This window comes from Moschus berezovskii, chromosome 22 (genome assembly GCF_049115385.1).
Source record: "Moschus berezovskii isolate FMDL1 chromosome 22, NW_MosBer_1.0, whole genome shotgun sequence".
Taxonomy (NCBI): Eukaryota; Metazoa; Chordata; class Mammalia; order Artiodactyla; family Moschidae; genus Moschus; species Moschus berezovskii.
In genome coordinates this window covers 2,594,866-2,613,727 of record NC_142481.1, presented here as the reverse complement: position 1 = coordinate 2,613,727, position 18,862 = coordinate 2,594,866, and the positions used below count along the sequence as shown (strand labels likewise).

Genomic DNA, 18,862 nt, shown 5'->3' with positions numbered 1-18,862 from the left:
TTTTTTAAATTAGTACTTAAGTGTTTGGAAGAACTCACCAGGGAAGCATCCTGAACTGACACATGTATCGGAAAATGGTAACCACATAGCTCTACTCAAGGCCTCTGGCTCATCACTTGGTTGCCATTTCTTCCTGATGAGAACATTCGATATCTCTTCACAAGACTCGAAAATGAGATACAGTGTTACCAGCTATAAGTTCCCAAAAATGCGATACAGTGTTACCAGCTATAAGTGACGTAAAATGCGATAGTGTTACCAGCTGTAACTGCCTGAATACGTGATACAGTGTTACCAGCTGTACCTGCCTTGCGGTGGACCGGATGCCCAGAGCTTACTCACCTCGTAGTTGGGAGACTGTGCCCTTGAGCAGCCGTCCCCCTCTCTCCCTCACTCCAACCCTGGTAACCAGCGTTCTTCCTCTTCGCCTCTGTCTGATTTCCGTAGATTGTACATACTGCAGTCGTGGGCCTTTGACTAGAGTCAGTGTATGAGGTGACAGATGATCCGTTTAACCTCGCACTTCAAGGTTACCACTTGAAATTGTACCTTTGAAGATGACTATTTCACCTGTATTTTCTATGCTGGCATATTTCAAAATATTTCCTATGTTCTGTCACTATCTTTATAAAGTCTATAGAATTTGTGCTAGTCTCGGCAATTTCTTTCGTAATATTAGAAATGTGTGGCTTCTCTCTTTTTACCTGGGGCCTGGTGGCCAGGGTTTATGAACACTGTCAAAAGTGAGTTTCTTTTTGCCTTCACCGATTTTGCGTCCTCTGTGGTTGCCTTCATGTTTAGCTGCCCTTGCCCCCGTTATCCCTCAGTTGCACCTTTATTTGACAAACTTTTCTACTTTCCCCTAAGCTCTTGGTATGATAAACTAGGTCATCGGGTCTCTTCTAGACTTTTCTGATATATTCACTCATGGTCCTCGGTTCTCTCAGTCCGTAGCTTCGATATGTATTATCTACATTATCACTCACTGAAAGTGTTTTCTATCATCTTTTTTGTTGCTTTTTGTTTGGATTTTGGTTTTGCTTCTCCGTTTACACATTGATTTTGAGGTGTCTCTTGCATTATGTCCCAAGCATGAGGCTATTAGGTATCCGTGAGGGGAGAACTAGCTGATTCCCAAAGGGCCTCCAGGTGGTCTGTTAGGAGCCCAGGGACTGGCCGCTGGCCGTTAGGTGGTGTCCACTGCTGGCAGTTCCCGTGCCTTCTGGGGCCCCTGAGATCTGGTCCCTTGAGCCCAGGGTCTGGGTCCTTCCTGGGCTAGCGAATGGTGAGAGCAGCGCGCTCACTGGGGAATGCTGGGGGCTCCCCTGAATGGGGGTCAGGAGATGCAGTCGTAACCCATCTGAGGGTCACGTGGTTCAGCTGGGAGAAGGTCACATCCTGGGGGGCCTCAGGTGTGGAGGCCTGCGGGGGTGGGGGGAAGGTGTGTGAGATGGGGCGCCTGGGGGCCCGGAGAGGAGGGACCCATCTGCTGATGGTGACCGTCTGTCCGTCCTCTTCCCCTGTCTGTCCTTCGTGTCCAGCAAGCCCCCCAGCAGGGAGGAAAGAGGGGGCACCTCCCGCCTTCGCCTCTATCCCGGGGTTCACAGGGTGTCCGTCCCCTCCCAGGGGTCTGCAGCCCGCCTGTCTGCTGGAGGGAGACAGTGAGACAGGACAGGCGCCTCCTGGGTCCGCTGTTCCCTCCTCTGGTCAGCTCTCCTCTGCGTTCACAGATGTCTGTTCAGCCGCTCAGTCATGTTGGCCTCTTTGCAACCGCACGGACTGCAGCACGCCAGGCTCCCTGTCCTTCACTAGCTCCTGGAGCTTGCTCAGACTCATGTCCACTGAATTGGTGATGCCACCCACCCATCTCATCCTCTGCCATCCCCTTCTCCTCCTGCCTTCAATCTTGCCCAGTTACAGGGTTTCTCCACTGAGTTGGCTCTTCACATCAGGTGGCCAAAGTATTGGAGCTTCGGCTTCAGTATCATTCCTTCCAAAGAATATTCAAGGTTGATCTCCTTTAGGATGGACTGGTTGGATCTCCTTGCAGTCCTAGGGACTCTCAAGAGGCTTCTCCAGCACCACAGTTCAAAAGCATCAGTTCTTCGGTGATCAGACTTCTTTATGGTCCAACTCTCGCGTCTGTATGTGAATACTGGAAAAACCACAGCTTTAACTAGGTGGACCTTTTAATGCGCTGTCTAGGTTTGTCATGGCTTTATTTCCAAGGAGTATGGCTGCAGTACTGTCCACAGTGTTAAATAAGTCTGTCACTGTTTCCATCGTTTCCCCGTCCATTTGCCATGAAGCGATGGGACCGGATGCCATGATCTTCGTTCTCTGAATGCTGAGCTTTAAGCCAGCTCTCTCACGCTCCTCTTTCACCCTCATCAAGAGGCTCTTTAGTTCCTCTTGGCTTTCTGCCACTAGGGAGGTGTCATCTGCGTATCTGAGGTTGTTGATATTTCTCCCACAATTCTGATTCCAGCTTGAGCTTCATCCAGCCTGGCGTCTTGCATATGCGCTGCGTATAAGTTAAATATCAGGGTGACAACGTACATACGGCCTTGACGTGCTCCTTTCCCAACTTGAGCCAGTCGGTCATTCCATGTCCCATTCTAACTGCTGCTTCTTGGCCTGAATACAGGTTTTTCAGGAAACAAGGCAGTCTGCTTTTCTCATCTCTTTAGGAATTTTCCAGTTTGTGGTGATCCACACAGTCAAAGGCTCTAGCATAGTCAACAAAGCAGATGTTTTCCTGGAACTCCCTTGCTTTCTCTATGATCCAACCAATGTTGGCAATCTGATCTCTGGTTCTTCTGCCTTTTCTAAATCCAGCCTGAACGTCTGGAAGTTTTTGGTTCACGTACTGCTGAAGCCTAGCTCCAAGGATTTTGCGCATAATCATAGATACACCTCCTCAAGTGTGTGCCCTCTCGTAGGCGAAGGTGGCTCCGCCTTATTAGGGAGCGGGAGTCCAGGGCTGGCTGGGCCTGCTCAGGACTGGTCCCGGCTGGGCAGCTGGAGCCCCAGTCAGTTTCCAGTCTACTCCCTGGAGAGGAGGCAAGTCTGCCCGCGCGCTCTTCAGGGGCAGAGTTGGGTTTTCCTTCAGCCCTCTGGTGAGCCCTGCTGGGCCGCAAGCCAGCAGAGGCGGCTCCTCCTCCCAGCGCTGGTGCTGAGGGCTGAGGTGCTCCACGTATGTGCTCCCCAGGGAGACCCCCTACCCTGGGATACCCCCGTCTCTTCCATGTCCCCCTCCACAGCGATAGGTCAGCCCAACCCGACTCCATGTGGATCTCTCTACAGCCTGGCTGAGCAGCACTGTCCCCAGGCCGATTTCAACGAGCCTTACTCTGCGGGTCGCTGAAATTTGAGGCGCTGGCGGAGGGAGGTGAGCTGCAGTGATCCTACCCTGGCCTCTTGATCTCCTCTCCTTCCTCCTGTTCAGATACCTTGGATCGCTTTCCTCCTCCGCGGGTATCGTCTAGTTTCCTGACTTCCAGCTTGCTGACTCTCTCTTCCACATGGGCTGTTCAATTGCCAGAGCGCTGCGAGCATTCTTCATCTTGCTCACTGAGGTCTTCAGCTCCACCATTTATGTTTTCTTTTTTTCCCAGAATTTCAGTCTCCTTGGTGATGAGTTATCTCAGTTCATTCACGACAGGCCTGCGCTCGCTGAGCGGCCTTGCTGAATCTCCTTAGAGCGCATCTGACCTTCTGCACCGGAGAAGGCAATGGCAAGCCACTCCAGTACTCTTGCCTAGAGGGTCCCATGGATGGAGGAGCCTGGTGGACTGCAGTCCGTGGGGTCGCTAAGGGTCAGACACGACTGAGCGACTTTACTTTCACTTTTCACTTTCACACATTGGAGAAGGAAATGGCAACCCACTCCAGTGTTCTTGCCTGGAGAATCCCAGGGAAGGGGGAGCCTGGTGGGCTTCCGTCTATGGGGTCACACAGAGTCGGACACGACTGAAGTGACTTAGCAGCAGCAGCAGACCTTCTGCACGGCAGCCCCTTTGAAGTCTCCATCAGATCAGAGCACTGCATGGCCTTCGGCTCCTTGCTTGAGGACGGTCATTTTTCTGTTTGTGGGACAAAGTCACGGCGCTTCTTCATGCTGCCGCCCCCAGTGGCTCCTGTCCTGGGGCCCCTTTCGCTTGATTCAAGGACTGGACACCGTAGAAACCGGAGGGCTTGCTTTTGTTCTCCAGTAGGTGGCAGAGAGGCAGCACAGGGTGGGGGTTCTCTCGCCTGAGTCACTGGGATGTATGTGAGAACGGGTGCCTCCCACGCCCCGCCGCCTCTGTCCGAGGTCCCACCTCTGACACTAAGCTGGTGGCCCCAGGGTCGTCAGTCCCCAGGACGGTGGGCTCCTCCCCCATTTTGGAGCCCCCTGAGCTGCAGGGTCTGTCACCGTGGAGTGGAGGGGGGAGACGTGCACCATGCCCAGTGCCGACGGGTTTGTGGGCTCCCCAGCTGCGGATGGGGAAATCAGGGGAAGCTCCGCGTCTGGTGGGACGTGGCCCCAGGCACGTGGCTGGCTCCCCGTGATTGCGGGGGCCCCTGAGGACAGGAGGCCCAGGTTTGGTGTGCCGCCTCCCCGCTGCCGCTGTGTCCTCTGGGGCTGCAGGACCCATGGCTGCGGCCAGAGGGCGGGGATCGCAGGCACTCGCCCAGCTGGGACCCTCCCGAGGCGTCCTGCGTGCCTCCCTTCTCACCCAGCACCAGACCCCCGGCATGCAGGACAGAAGCCCCTCCCTTGGTTGAGCAGTGGGTACTTCCCTGGTTATAGACGGAAGGGGAGAGGCAAAGGGCCCACCTCCACCTGCCATGCGGGGGACCCTCTGCTGCACACTGTCTGACGTCCACTCATCTGTCATCAATGATTGCATTTGGTGCCTGCATGGGAAGCAGCTATCCAGGTCAGCATCTGCCCACTGACTTAGCCAGATGGGTTTGGAAAGACCGTACGCTTCCCCTGCAGTGGAAGACTCTTGCCGTGGTGACGCCACAGCTGCGCTCCGGGTCGGGATTCTTCCTTCTGTCTCCCGGGGCGTGATGACCACCTCCTTTTCATTTCTCAGATCCCCAGATGCCTCCTCCCAAACTCCGCGAATGACTGCTTTTGTTCCTCCATGATTCAGGCAAAGTGAGCTCTTACGACATGTGTGGGGCTGGGGTTGTCATTTCAGAACAGCCGAGTGAGGGAAGGGAGGAAGCGGCCCTCAGCCGACCCGGACGTGGCGGCACCACACGCTGCATTTAAAGTGTGACTCTGTGTGTGTGCATGCACGCACATGTGTGTGTGTGTGCGTGTTTTAATGCCTTCCAACAGGAGGGTCATTTGGGCCTGAATCCTGAAAGGTCTCCACCGTCTGACGTGAAGGGTGACACCCAGCTTTGAAGGGGGCGCTAAAGAAATAGAAACACCTCAAGTGATTTTCTCCAAGCAGATGGAGAGACCAGCCCGCTGGGCAGGAACTGTGTGAAGTAAAACCTGGCTCCCAGGCCCGGGAGGAAGAGCTGTCTTCCTGGGTGAGTGGAAGAGCATCGCGCCACCGCGACTCGGGGTCTGCTCCCTGCACCCCGGGGCTCACCGGGTCTCCACCCGCCGAGGCAGCCAGTGAAGCCCACCCTCCCGGGTCTGGGCTCCGCCACACTCCCATCCCAAGTCCACCGTCCACACAGCACCTTACTAACTGCCCCTTCAGAACCAGGTCCTGCTCAAACTCCTCACCGGTTTCAGGGCGAGCTCCAAACTCTTCTAAGCAAACTCAAGGCTGCTCGTCATGCCCCAGAGGAGATGCCCCAACCTCAGCTCTCACTTCTGTTCTGCTCCAAACCCGAAGGCTGCAGTCACACCACACACACACACACACACTCAGACGACTCCATGCAATGGTGAGCCGTTTAACACACGTGTGCTTTCCCATATCTGCTTTTTTTCCCATACCTGGCAGGTCCATTCCCATGCTTCCAGTTGAAACTCCATGTTAAGAGTAAAACTGCGATTACTGCTTTGTCTTTTCTGAATCTTTCCGTGACTGCTACGGGGAACGCCAGGGACACACGGTAAATCCAATGAGCATTTATCTACCGGTGTTTCACGCGTTACTGGAGTTCAGTTGCAGCTGAGTGTTTAATTTATACATTGGATTTCTCTAGTCTATCTACAATACAGCGGCACACGTGATCCTCATGAAGCAATCGGACCCTCACGGTCCATTTCGTCTCTGCTCCTTCTGTCATAAGCCAGGGCCACTGCACCTTGGCGGCACTGCGTAACCGCCCCCGCCCCTCCACACACACACACGCACAGTCCTTATGTCTCCAGGGCTCTCCGGAACGTTCCTTCCTCTCTGGAATGGTCGCACTCTCAGCCCAGGTCTCCGCCTCCTCCGAAAGCCACTCCCTAAACCATAGTCCACTCTGGCCCTCAGAGGTCTCCCACCCCTGCCATTGCCTTTCCCCTCACCTGGGGTCCTGGAGGGGCAGGCGGCCCATGGGAGGGTCTCAGGAGGCCACAGGGCCGCGCAGGGGGAGAGAGGAGTGAGGTGGGGACCCTGGGCCAGCCCAGTGCACCCCTTCCTGGGCTCAATCCCAGGACCCTCTCCAGCCCAGCCCCCACCCCAAGGCATCAATTCAACAACTGGGGAGTCCGGTCCTCTTTGCTCAGGGGGATCCCAGGCCACCGGGGCAGTTTCAGAGTCTCTCAGAGGAGCCAGGGCCCCTCAGATATCTGAGGTAAGGCTGGTCTCCTGGTGTAGGGTGCTCAGGGTGGAAGAGAGCTCTCGGCTGGCCTGCAGAGAATACAGACTCCATCCTCTTCCACCCTGAGCACCCTACACCAGGAGAAGTTAAAACGACAGCAGGGGGAGGGCACCTGTGGCATCGCAGCCCCTTCCCGGGGCTGATGGTTGGCAAATGGGAGTGGCAGTGATGGGGTGCCTTCAGTTCTAGCTCAGGACAGGCTGAGGCACACAGCACCAGGGGGACAGGCCGAGCCTGTCAACACGGAGCCCCCAAGCCTCATGCCGGTGTCCCCCTGGGGCACAGTCCTGGGCTCCACTCGCACGGTGCCCCTCTCTGAACCTCAGTGTGCAGGTCTGCACAGTGGGTGGAGCCGGGCGGCAGTCTCCCGTCGCCCGCCTGCTGGGAGGGTTGGTGGAGGTCAGCTGAGTGGCCTCACGGGGGCATTCAGCAGGTCGTTGCTGTGCCCAAGGCCTTGGAAAATGCCAGAACGTTCTGACCTGTGTCTCCGGTGCCCTTCATCCCCTGCTCCCCACGCCGCCTCCTCTGACGCGAGCCCCACAGCAAATGCCGCAAGTCAGGTGAGCGGGGGATGGGGAGGCCTGGCGCCAGACACCCAGGAGGGCGCCCTCCGGAGCCGGCACCAAGGAGATGGGTGTGGGTTAGGCTCTGAGCGCTCTACCCATTAAACAGTCTAAAGTTCCTAGAAAGCTCCTTCCATCCCCACTTCACTCCCTGATCCTCTGGACAGAGATCCAGGATTCCCAGAAGAGGGAAGGAAGGTGGGGAAGGCGCTCCTGCATGGAGGTGGCAGGGGGCTGGCTGGCATCCGAGGGGCCGCCCTGGGGACTAGCAGTGGCACCCCGGAAGGGTGCTGTGGCTCAGCGGGAGCGGGCACAGGGGTGAGGAGCAGCGGCGGGTGTGGGGGGTCGGAGGCTTTGAGCAAGTACGTGAGTGCCCTGGCGTCCAAGGAGCAGTGTTACTCAACGGCTGTGAAGAAATCCTCAAACTTGTTAACGAAGTTGGCAAAGAATGCTTGGAGGGGGGCCTACTGGATTTCGAAATGTCAGTACAACCTCATTTTTAACAGATAACTTCTATGAGTGACTATAACAAACAGAAACCGTCTGGCAGATGTAGACAACAGACCAGTGGTTACCACGGGCAGAGGGAAGCAGGGAGGGGACTCAGAGGTACAAACCGCTATGCACGAAGTAAACATGACCTGGAAGCGTGGGATCCTGAACTGAGACAGCAGGAGAGGCGGGGCCGAGTGGGAGATGAGACCAGAAGCCTGAGGTGGAGATGCCCGCCCTCGGGCCTATCTGCCCGGCTTCCCCACGCTGGGCTATGGGAAGATGAAAGACTCTGCAAGACTAGCCTGAGCCTCCTCGACCTGGCAGAGCCCCCGCTTATCCAAGTCCCAGGCAGCAGCATCTTTGTTGGCCCCCAACCCCCCAAAGAAAGAAAAAAAGAAAGTGAAGTCGCTCAGTCATGTCCGGACTGTAGCCGGCCAGGTTCCTCCGACCATGGGATTCTCCAGGCAAGAGTACAGGAGTGGGGTGCCATTTCCTCCTCCAGGGGATCTTCCCGACCCAGGGATCAAACTCAGGTCTCCCGCTTTGTGGGCAAACTCTGCCTTCTGAGCCACAAGGGAATCCCCCAAACCCCGACTCAAATCAGGCGGAGGGTTTGGGCCGGACGCTGGGTCAGGGACCACAGTGCCCCCCGGACACCTCCCTGTCCCTCGGGCCTCTTGCCGCCTCAACTCGTGAAGAGGAGGAGGAGGACGGGGACGATGAAGCTGAAGATGAGGAGGAGGCCGCCCCCCAGATGGGCTCAGCTGGGCATCCCGGCGGCCTCGCCCTGCCCCGCCCTACTCACCAGAAAGCCTGTTCACGGTGCTGACCTCGCAGAGCTCTGAGTCTCCCGGCTGCTGCTGCGCTCAGAGAAGCACCTCGCTGACACTCCACTGCAAGCTTCTGGCCACCACGGGGGCCGGCGGCGGAACTTCGCACACCCCAAGAGCCACCTTTCACCCCGGGAAGGGGCTGCGATGCCACAGGTGCCCTCCCCCTGCTGTTGTTTTAACTTCCCTGCAGGACCACCTCCTCCGCGGCCGGGTCTGCTCTCATGGCTGAGGAGGGGGTGACAGGGTCTCCACCAGTGCCCGCTGGGGCCCCCGTGGAGGAAGGTGGGTTCAGCTGGACTCCAACGTCTCCTCTGGGCCCTGACCCGGGTCTCATCTCCCGGCCTCTGCCCAGCGGCTTTTGGGGAATCACCTGGGCCCCAAGGAGAGTGACGTCTGGCACCCCTGAGGCCAGTATCCTCATCAGCAGCGCGGGAAGGGCCGGGGACCGCGTGGCCCAGGAGCTCTTCCAGGCCCGGACGTGGGCACTGCATCAGAGGCCGAGCAGCCTGGGGGAAGCTGGGCAGGACGGCGCCCGGGGGAGGACCCTGTCTCCTGGGTGCAGAGCATCTCGGATGAATTCCTCCAGACGGATGGCAGCCTCGTCCCCCTCAGCACAGGTGAGAGCGTGGAGGAACCAGAGGACATCTTCCTGCTGGAGTTGTCTGCACCTTCCAGGAAGGGCCTGGGGTGGCGGTGGAGCCAGCCATACCCGCAGATGCCAGGCAATGCCAAGCTGAGGGGCTTCCCGTCACCCCTAAGGGCATGTGCCCGCCACGGGTGACTCGGGGGCTCTGTCCACGGACAGAACTGGCTCAGTGACCCGGTGGCAGACGTGGGTGGAGACCTGGCCACAGACACTGTCCTTGAAAAGGTGCACTTCTCCAGCAGTTTCCGTACCACGGGTCATGACGGGGTGAAAGGTGGGCTGCACACATGGACATCGTCGGCAGGGAGCTACTGCTAACCTCGTGGGCCCTCATCTCTGCTGACGTCAGGCGGCACGCCTGTTCTGACTCACAGAGCGCCCTGCACCGCCGCTTCAGTTCAGTTCAGTTCAGTCAGTGAGTCGTGTCTGACTCTTTGCGACCCCATGAATCGAAGCACGCCAGGCCCCCCTGTCCATCGCCAACTCCCAGAGTTCACCCAAACTCATGTCCATTGAGTCAGTGATGCCATCCAGCCATCTCATCCTCTGCCGTCCCCTTCTCCTCCCGCCTTCAATCTTTCCCAGCATCAGGGTCTTTTCAAAGGAGTCAGCTCTTCACATCAGGTGGCCAAGGTACTGGAGTTTCAGCTCCTTCCAATGAACACCCAGGACTGATCTCCTCTAGAATGGACTAGTTTGATCTCCTTGCAGTCCAAGGGACTATCAAGAGTCTTCTCCAACACCACATTTCAAAAGCATCAATTCTTCAGTAGTCAGCTTTCTTTATAGTCCAACTCTCACATCCATACATGACTACTGGAAAAACCATAGCTTTGACTAGATGGATCTTTGTTGGCAAAGTAATGTCTCTGCTTTTTTATATGCTGTCTAGGTTGGTCATAACTTTCCTTCCAAGGAGTAAGCGTCTTTTAACTTCATGGCTGCAATTACCATCTGCAGTGATTTTTGAGCCCAGGAAAATAAAGTCAGCCACTGTTTCCCCACCTATTTGCCATGAAGTGATGGGACCGGATGCCATGATCTTCATTTTCTGAATGTTGAGCTTTAAGCCAGCTTTCTCACTCTCCTCTTTCACTTTCATCAAGAGGCTCTCTAGTTCTTCTTTGGTTTCTGCCATAAAGGTGGTGTCATCTGCATGTCTGAGGTTATTGATATTTTGAACCGCCGCTGCCCTCAGCATATGGTCAAGTATCTCCAGGCAGAGGCGGGGAAGACAGACCGGCTGGACCTCCATCAGGGCTGAACGGTTCCTTCAACGTGAATGTGGCCGGCAGAACAATGCCAGTGGCTGTGGCGCCTCCGTGCTGCAGGACTGCTCACAGCTGGCCCTATCTCGGCTGCTCAGCTGCACTCAGCAGGACGCGCCCGAGCTTCAGTGGCAGGTCTAGGAGGAGCCATGTCCGCAGACTCGGGGTCAGCCCGGGGCCAGGCCTCAGGCCGTCGTTAGCGGGCAGCAGAGCACGCCAGGCCCTCCCGAGAAACCCCACTTCCTTTGGTCTCTAGCCTCTTTCCACCCAGTCCCCTTTGGTTTTCCATATTTAAATGGTTTAACTGATTTCTGTATTTCTGTTTTCTTTGAGAGAATACTCGTTGATTTCTGATGTTCAATGGGTGGCCATGGAAAAATCCCCAATTTCCCTCTGTCTGCAGGGGAGCGTGGCCTTGTGGCCTGGGTGGGGCCGTCACCTCCCTTCCATGTGCAGGGTGGGGGCTGGGGGCAGAAAAATCTTGGGGTGGTGGGTGGGCAATGGGGTTACTGCTTGCCAACTCTTCAAACATTATATATAATATATATATATATATATGCAATGTGTATATATAAACACCATGGTCCTGCTCTGTAAACAAAGGATCCTTTGGAGATTAAAAAAAAATAAATAAGTCACAAGAATATCTCATATAGCATGGGGAATATAGACAATATTTTATAACTCTGAGTGGACTATAATCTATAACAAAATTGAATTACTGTATATAATATATACACTGTATATAATACTGTATGTTTTAATTAAATCAACTATGTTTAATTAATATATATGTCTATAACATAGACCTACATTACACATACCTTGATTGACATGGAAATTGTTACAGGCTTAAGTGTTTGTTAGGGCTTCCCTGGTGGCTCAGACGGTCAAGAATCTGTCTGCGATGGGGGAGACCCAGGTTCGATCCCTGGGTCGGGAAGACCTCCTGGAGAAGGGAAGGGCAACCCACTCCAGTATTCTTGCCTGGGAAATCCCATGGACAGAGAAGCCTGGTGGTCTATGAGCATGCATGCTAAGTCACTTCAGTTGTGTCCAACTGTTTGTGACCCTGTGGACTTAGCCTGTTCATAGCAATATGTGCAAATGAATGAAAACATGACTCACTATCTGGGAAACAGAGAAAACTTCAAAGTAGAATGCCAACTTATCAACATAGAGGGAGGAGTGGAAGGAGGACATCTTTATCTAGTTCCCCTCACGTCAGGGGAGACTCATCCACGGATACTAACAACGGCAACTGTGTGTCTGCCAGACGTATGCTGTACGTCTCCCAGTACCGGACGAGAACCCAGTATCTATCCCAACACCGATCAAATTCCAAGGGAGAACTGGGGACTTCACCGTGAGAAGCTGGGCAGACGCCTGCTTGACGTGACCAGGCAATGAGCATGAACATGATCATGACCAGGGTGGGGAGGGGGCCTCCTGGGCTCCTGACACCATGGAGATGACTAACTACAGCCTCATTTCCGGGCCACCTGTCCAAAAACACGTGACCTGGGTCTGATCATCTGTCCACACGAAAGGCACAGGTTGAGGGTCATCTACAAATCCTGTACCCTTGAAGATGGTCTGCGGCCCAAGGCAACAAGACTGGGGGGTCGTGCAGACTCTGGGGGACAACAAAACAGGACAACGACAGCAACATATGCTTCTGGTGAAACCCTGCACCAAAAGGGAAAACAGGCTGTCTGGCAGGTGACTAAATGTGAACTGGGGCTGATGACGTGGTAAAATTTACATCAGTAAAGACCTCCAAATTGGCAGATTCAGGGTCTTATAGACGAGTGTTAATGTCTATGGGAGGCACACACTGGAGTATTTACGGTAATGATGCTTTATCTTGGGGCTTCCCAGGTGGTGCAGTGGTAAAGAATCTGCCTGTCAATGCAGGAGGTGGAGGAGATGTGGGTTCCATTCCCGAGTCAGGTGTGGTGGTTTAGTTGCTAAATTGTGTCCGACTCTTGCAACCCTGTGGACTGGAGCCCACCAGGAGCCTCTCCAGGCAAAAATACTGGGATAGATTGCCATTTCCTTCTTCAGGGGATCTTCCTGACCCAGGAATCAAACCCAGGTCTCCTGCATTGCAGGCAAATTCCTTAATGACTGAGTTATGAGGGAAGCCTAGGGTTGGGAAGATCCCCTAGGAAATGGCAACCCTCTCCAGTATTCTTGCCTGGAGAATTCCCATGGACTGAAGAGCCTGTGGGATACAGTCCATGGGGTTGAAAAGAGCTTGACACAACTGAGCGACTGAGCACATACATGCTTTGTATCAGAAAAACATCTATGTGTGTGCATGTTTCTGTGTGTATACACATATGTACAGACACTGTCATCTGTGTGTGCACGTTTCTGTGTGTGTATACACATATGTAGCAGACACCCTCATCTATGTGTCTACATGTTTCTGTGTGTGTATACACATATGTAACAGACACCCTCATCTATGTGTCTACATGTTTCTGTGTGTATATACACATATGTAACAGACACTCTCATCTATGTGTCTACATGTTTCTGTGTGTATATACACATATGTAACAGACACTCTCATTCATCTATGTGTGCACGTTTCTGTGTGTGTATACACATATGTAGCAGACACTCTCATCTATGTGTGTATATGTTTCTCCATGTGTATACACACATGTACAGACACTGTCATCTATGTGTCTACATGTTTCTGTGTGTGTATACACATATGTAACAGACACCCTCATCTATGTGTCTACATGTCTCTGTGTGTGTATACACATATGTAACAGACACCCTCATCTATGTGTCTACATGTCTCTGTGTGTATATACACATATGTACAGACACCCTCATTCATCTATGTGTGCACATGTTTCTGTGTGTACACACACATGTACAGACACTGTCATCTGTGTGTGCACGTTTCTGTGTGTGTATACACATATGTAGCAGACACTCTCATCTATGTGTGTATATGTTTCTCCATGTGTATACACACATGTACAGACACTGTCATCTATGTGTCTACATGTTTCTGTGTGTGTATACACATATGTAACAGACACCCTCATCTATGTGTCTACATGTCTCTGTGTGTGTATACACATATGTAACAGACACCCTCATCTATGTGTCTACATGTCTCTGTGTGTATATACACATATGTACAGACACCCTCATTCATCTATGTGTCCACATGTTTCTGTGTGTACACACACATGTACAGACACTGTCATCTGTGTGTGCACGTTTCTGTGTGTGTATACACATATGTAGCAGACACTCTCATCTATGTGTGTATATGTTTCTCCATGTGTATACACACATGTACAGACACTGTCATCTATGTGTCTACATGTTTCTGTGTGTGTATACACATATGTAACAGACACCCTCATCTATGTGTCTACATGTCTCTGTGTGTGTATACACATATGTAACAGACACCCTCATCTATGTGTCTACATGTCTCTGTGTGTATATACACATATGTACAGACACCCTCATTCATCTATGTGTGCACATGTTTCTGTGTGTACACACACATGTACAGACACTGTCATCTGTGTGTGCACGTTTCTGTGTGTGTATACACATATGTAGCAGACACTCTCATCTATGTGTGTATATGTTTCTCCATGTGTATACACACATGTACAGACACTGTCATCTATGTGTCTACATGTTTCTGTGTGTGTATACACATATGTAACAGACACCCTCATCTATGTGTCTACATGTCTCTGTGTGTGTATACACATATGTAACAGACACCCTCATCTATGTGTCTACATGTCTCTGTGTGTATATACACATATGTACAGACACCCTCATTCATCTATGTGTCCACATGTTTCTGTGTGTACACACACATGTACAGACACTGTCATCTGTGTGTGCACGTTTCTGTGTGTGTATACACATATGTAGCAGACACTCTCATCTATGTGTGTATATGTTTCTCCATGTGTATACACACATGTACAGACACTGTCATCTATGTGTCTACATGTTTCTGTGTGTGTATACACATATGTAACAGACACCCTCATCTATGTGTCTACATGTCTCTGTGTGTGTATACACATATGTAACAGACACCCTCATCTATGTGTCTACATGTCTCTGTGTGTATATACACATATGTACAGACACCCTCATTCATCTATGTGTGCACATGTTTCTGTGTGTACACACACATGTACAGACACTGTCATCTGTGTGTGCACGTTTCTGTGTGTGTATACACATATGTAGCAGACACTCTCATCTATGTGTGTATATGTTTCTCCATGTGTATACACACATGTACAGACACTGTCATCTATGTGTCTACATGTTTCTGTGTGTGTATACACATATGTAACAGACACCCTCATCTATGTGTCTACATGTCTCTGTGTGTGTATACACATATGTAACAGACACCCTCATCTATGTGTCTACATGTCTCTGTGTGTATATACACATATGTACAGACACCCTCATTCATCTATGTGTCCACATGTTTCTGTGTGTACACACACATGTACAGACACTGTCATCTGTGTGTGCACGTTTCTGTGTGTGTATACACATATGTAGCAGACACTCTCATCTATGTGTGTATATGTTTCTCCATGTGTATACACACATGTACAGACACTGTCATCCATGTGTCTACATGTTTCTGTGTGTGTATACACATATGTAACAGACACCCTCATCTATGTGTCTACATGTCTCTGTGTGTGTATACACATATGTAACAGACACCCTCATCTATGTGTCTACATGTCTCTGTGTGTGTATACACATATGTAACAGACACCCTCATCTATGTGTCTACATGTCTCTGTGTGTGTATACACATATGTAACAGACACTCTCATTCATCTATGTGTGCACATGTCTCTGTGTGTGTATACACACATGTACAGACACTGTCATCTATGTGTCTACATGTTTCTGTGTGTGTATACACATATGTAACAGACACCCTCATCTATGTGTCTACATGTCTCTGTGTGTGTATACACATATGTAACAGACACCCTCATCTATGTGTCTACATGTCTCTGTGTGTATATACACATATGTACAGACACCCTCATTCATCTATGTGTGCACATGTCTCTGTGTGTGTATACACACATGTACAGACACTGTCATCTATGTGTCTACATGTTTCTGTGTGTGTATACACATATGTAGCAGACACTCTCATCTATGTGTGCATATGTTTCTCCATGTGTATACACACATGTACAGACACTGTCATCTATGTGTCTACATGTTTCTCCATGTGTATACACATATGTACAGACACTCTCATTCATCTCTGTGTGTACATGTTTCTGCATGTGTATACACATATGTAGCAGACACTCTCATCTATGTGTGTATATGTTTCTCCATGTGTATACACACATGTACAGACACTGTCATCTATGTGTCTACATGTTTCTGTGTGTGTATACACATATGTAACAGACACTCTCATCCATGTGTCTACATGTTTCTCCATGTGTATACACATATGTACAGACACTCTCATTCATCTCTGTGTGTACATGTTTCTGCATGTGTATACACATATGCACAGACACTCTCATCCATGTGTCTACATGTTTCTGCGTGTGTATATACACATATGTACAGACACCCTCATTCATCTATGTGTGCACATGTTTCTGTGTGTACACACACATGTACAGACACTGTCATCTGTGTGTGCACGTTTCTGTGTGTGTATACACATATGTAGCAGACACTCTCATCTATGTGTGCATATGTTTCTCCATGTGTATACACACATGTACAGACACTGTCATCTATGTGTCTACATGTTTCTGTGTGTGTATACACATATGTAACAGACACCCTCATCTATGTGTCTACATGTCTCTGTGTGTGTATACACATATGTAACAGACACCCTCATCTATGTGTCTACATGTCTCTGTGTGTATATACACATATGTACAGACACCCTCATTCATCTATGTGTGCACATGTTTCTGTGTGTACACACACATGTACAGACACTGTCATCTGTGTGTGCACGTTTCTGTGTGTGTATACACATATGTAGCAGACACTCTCACCCATGTGTCTACATGTTTCTGTGTGTGTATACACATATGTACAGACACTCTCATTCATCTCTGTGTGTACATGTTTCTGCATGTGTACACACATATGCACAGACACTCTCATCCATGTGTCTACATGTTTCTGCGTGTGTATATACACATATGTACAGAGACTCTCATCCATGTGTGCACATGTTTCTCTGTGAGTATACACATATGTACAGACTCACTCTCCTGCCGCATCCCTCCCTGACCATGTCATTCTCTTCCAACAGCTCCCTTTCTATCTCACTTGGGTAAAATGTTACTCAGCTGGGAATGTTGGTCAAGATGATGTGGGGAAAAGGCAATTCTTTTAAGTGTCCTGTCAAACAATAAAATTACTCCAAGATCATTTTGAATGAGGAGATTTAATAAGAGAGTAAGACATTTGAAAATGTTCGGGGGGGGTGCTAATACATTTGTTTAAACTTCTGTACACGTTAGGTGTGCTGCAGTTTGCTCCTGTATACCTTGACACCCACGTGGGCAGAGCTGGGGGCGACTATGAGCGTGTCAGGGCTGAGAGCCTCTGAGATCTTAGCGCAGCCGGAGTGCTGCGGCTGGGATACTGTGGAAGCCAATTTCTAACTTTATGCAGGTGCTTGCCTGGGACCCTGAAGCTAAGACGAGAGTCCCCAGAGAAACGTCATTTCTCCCCAAGCCCCGCCTCCGCCGACCTCCCACCTCTCCCTGTAGCTCCTCCTGCATGGCTGAGCTCTGTAATCCTGCTTTCCTCCCCTCAGCTCCAGCTGTAACTGGAGAGGATGCGGTCCCAGGTCCAGGCGGGAGGACTGGGCAGGGAGGGTCCTGGGCTTCGGGATGAGGAAGCGTGGACACTTCTGTCTCTGTGATCCCAGCCATAGCCCTGCCCTGTGCTGGACCCAGTCTCTCCAGCTAAGGGCGAGAGGAGTGTGCAGGACTGCAGGGTTTCAGGAATCTCGGCATGAGAAGAAGTTTATCACTCCCCAGATGTGGCCATGAGCGATTCCCGGTCTGAGGAGGGCAAACAGCTGGGCAGTCCGGTGAGTCCCAGCTCGCTATGGGGGACCCCCACACGGCATGTGGGATCTTAGGTCCCTGACCAGGGGTCGACACTGCTGACCCTGAAGTGGAAGCGCTGTCTTAACCACTGGACCACCAGGGGAGTGCTGCCTCCGCTCTTCTGAATAAGCTAAATCTGCGGGACACTTCCCCTCCTGTCACTGACCCCCAGCAGCATCTGACCTCAGCGTTCCTCTTGAAATATGACCCCCAGGCTGCTGGGATGCCACTCCTCAGGGGGGCCCTCCTGATACCAAGTGGGGCCCGCCTTCCTGGTCCTCTTAACGTGGCTCCTTTGAATTGGTGGTGTGTCCATGTCTTAGACGGTAGTGCTGTCAGGGGTGGACGCATAGTGTGTGCGCTGCACAAGAGAGTCCGGGGGGCTGAGATGCTTGCCCTTTCTTAGTCACGCAGAAGCCCCTGCAGACTAGCCTGACCCTACCCTAGGATCCTCTGTCTCCCCTTCACTCTGTTTCCTCTTCCCTCCGGCCCTGTGGACTTAGATGCGGTGGAACCGCCCAACAATGTGCCTTGGGGCGTACCTATAGGCACTGGGCACCTCCTCTCACAGGAAGCACACCCCAGCCATTGTGTTAACACACGAGACCAGTCTGTATTTTAAGTTGTCAGATCCCAAGGTACAGCTGGACCCTCTGTATGCTCATCATTCACAAGTATTTCCTAACCCGCCTCCTTCCTGAGAGCCAGCCTTATGTAGTCAGCAACCTGTGAGCCACCTGCCCCGTCCTCCCAGTGGCACACGGATGACTCGCAGACGTCTCACAAAGGCCTCTTACTCTTCAGGGCTCATCACTCCCAAACACCCAAATGTTGCTCTCAATCCTTTCCTTTCCCGTGTCAAGACAGTGTCTAGAGACAGTTATTGGCTGGTGTGGTGGATTGACTTACACATACACGTGTTTATGTGTTAAACTGTCTCACTGCCCCGCACTGCGGTGTGCGGATCTTATGCTGCAGGGGCCCCGCTCCAGCTGCGGTGTGTGGCCTTGGCAGTCGCAGCACATGGGCCTGGGTGCTCCGCAGCGTGCGGGTCTTAGTTCCCCGGCCAAGGACCAGAGCCGTGTCCCCTGCCTCACAAAGCAGATCCTTAACCACAGGACCA

The 18,862-nt window shown here is 51.8% G+C and overlaps 1 pseudogene; it reads left to right on the top strand.

Annotated features, from left to right (window-relative positions):
- Positions 1-7,554: 7,554 nt before the first annotated feature.
- LOC148774258 (sentrin-specific protease 3 pseudogene) lies at positions 7,555-12,993 on the top strand (annotated as a pseudogene).
- The last annotated feature ends 5,869 nt before the right edge of the window (positions 12,994-18,862 follow it).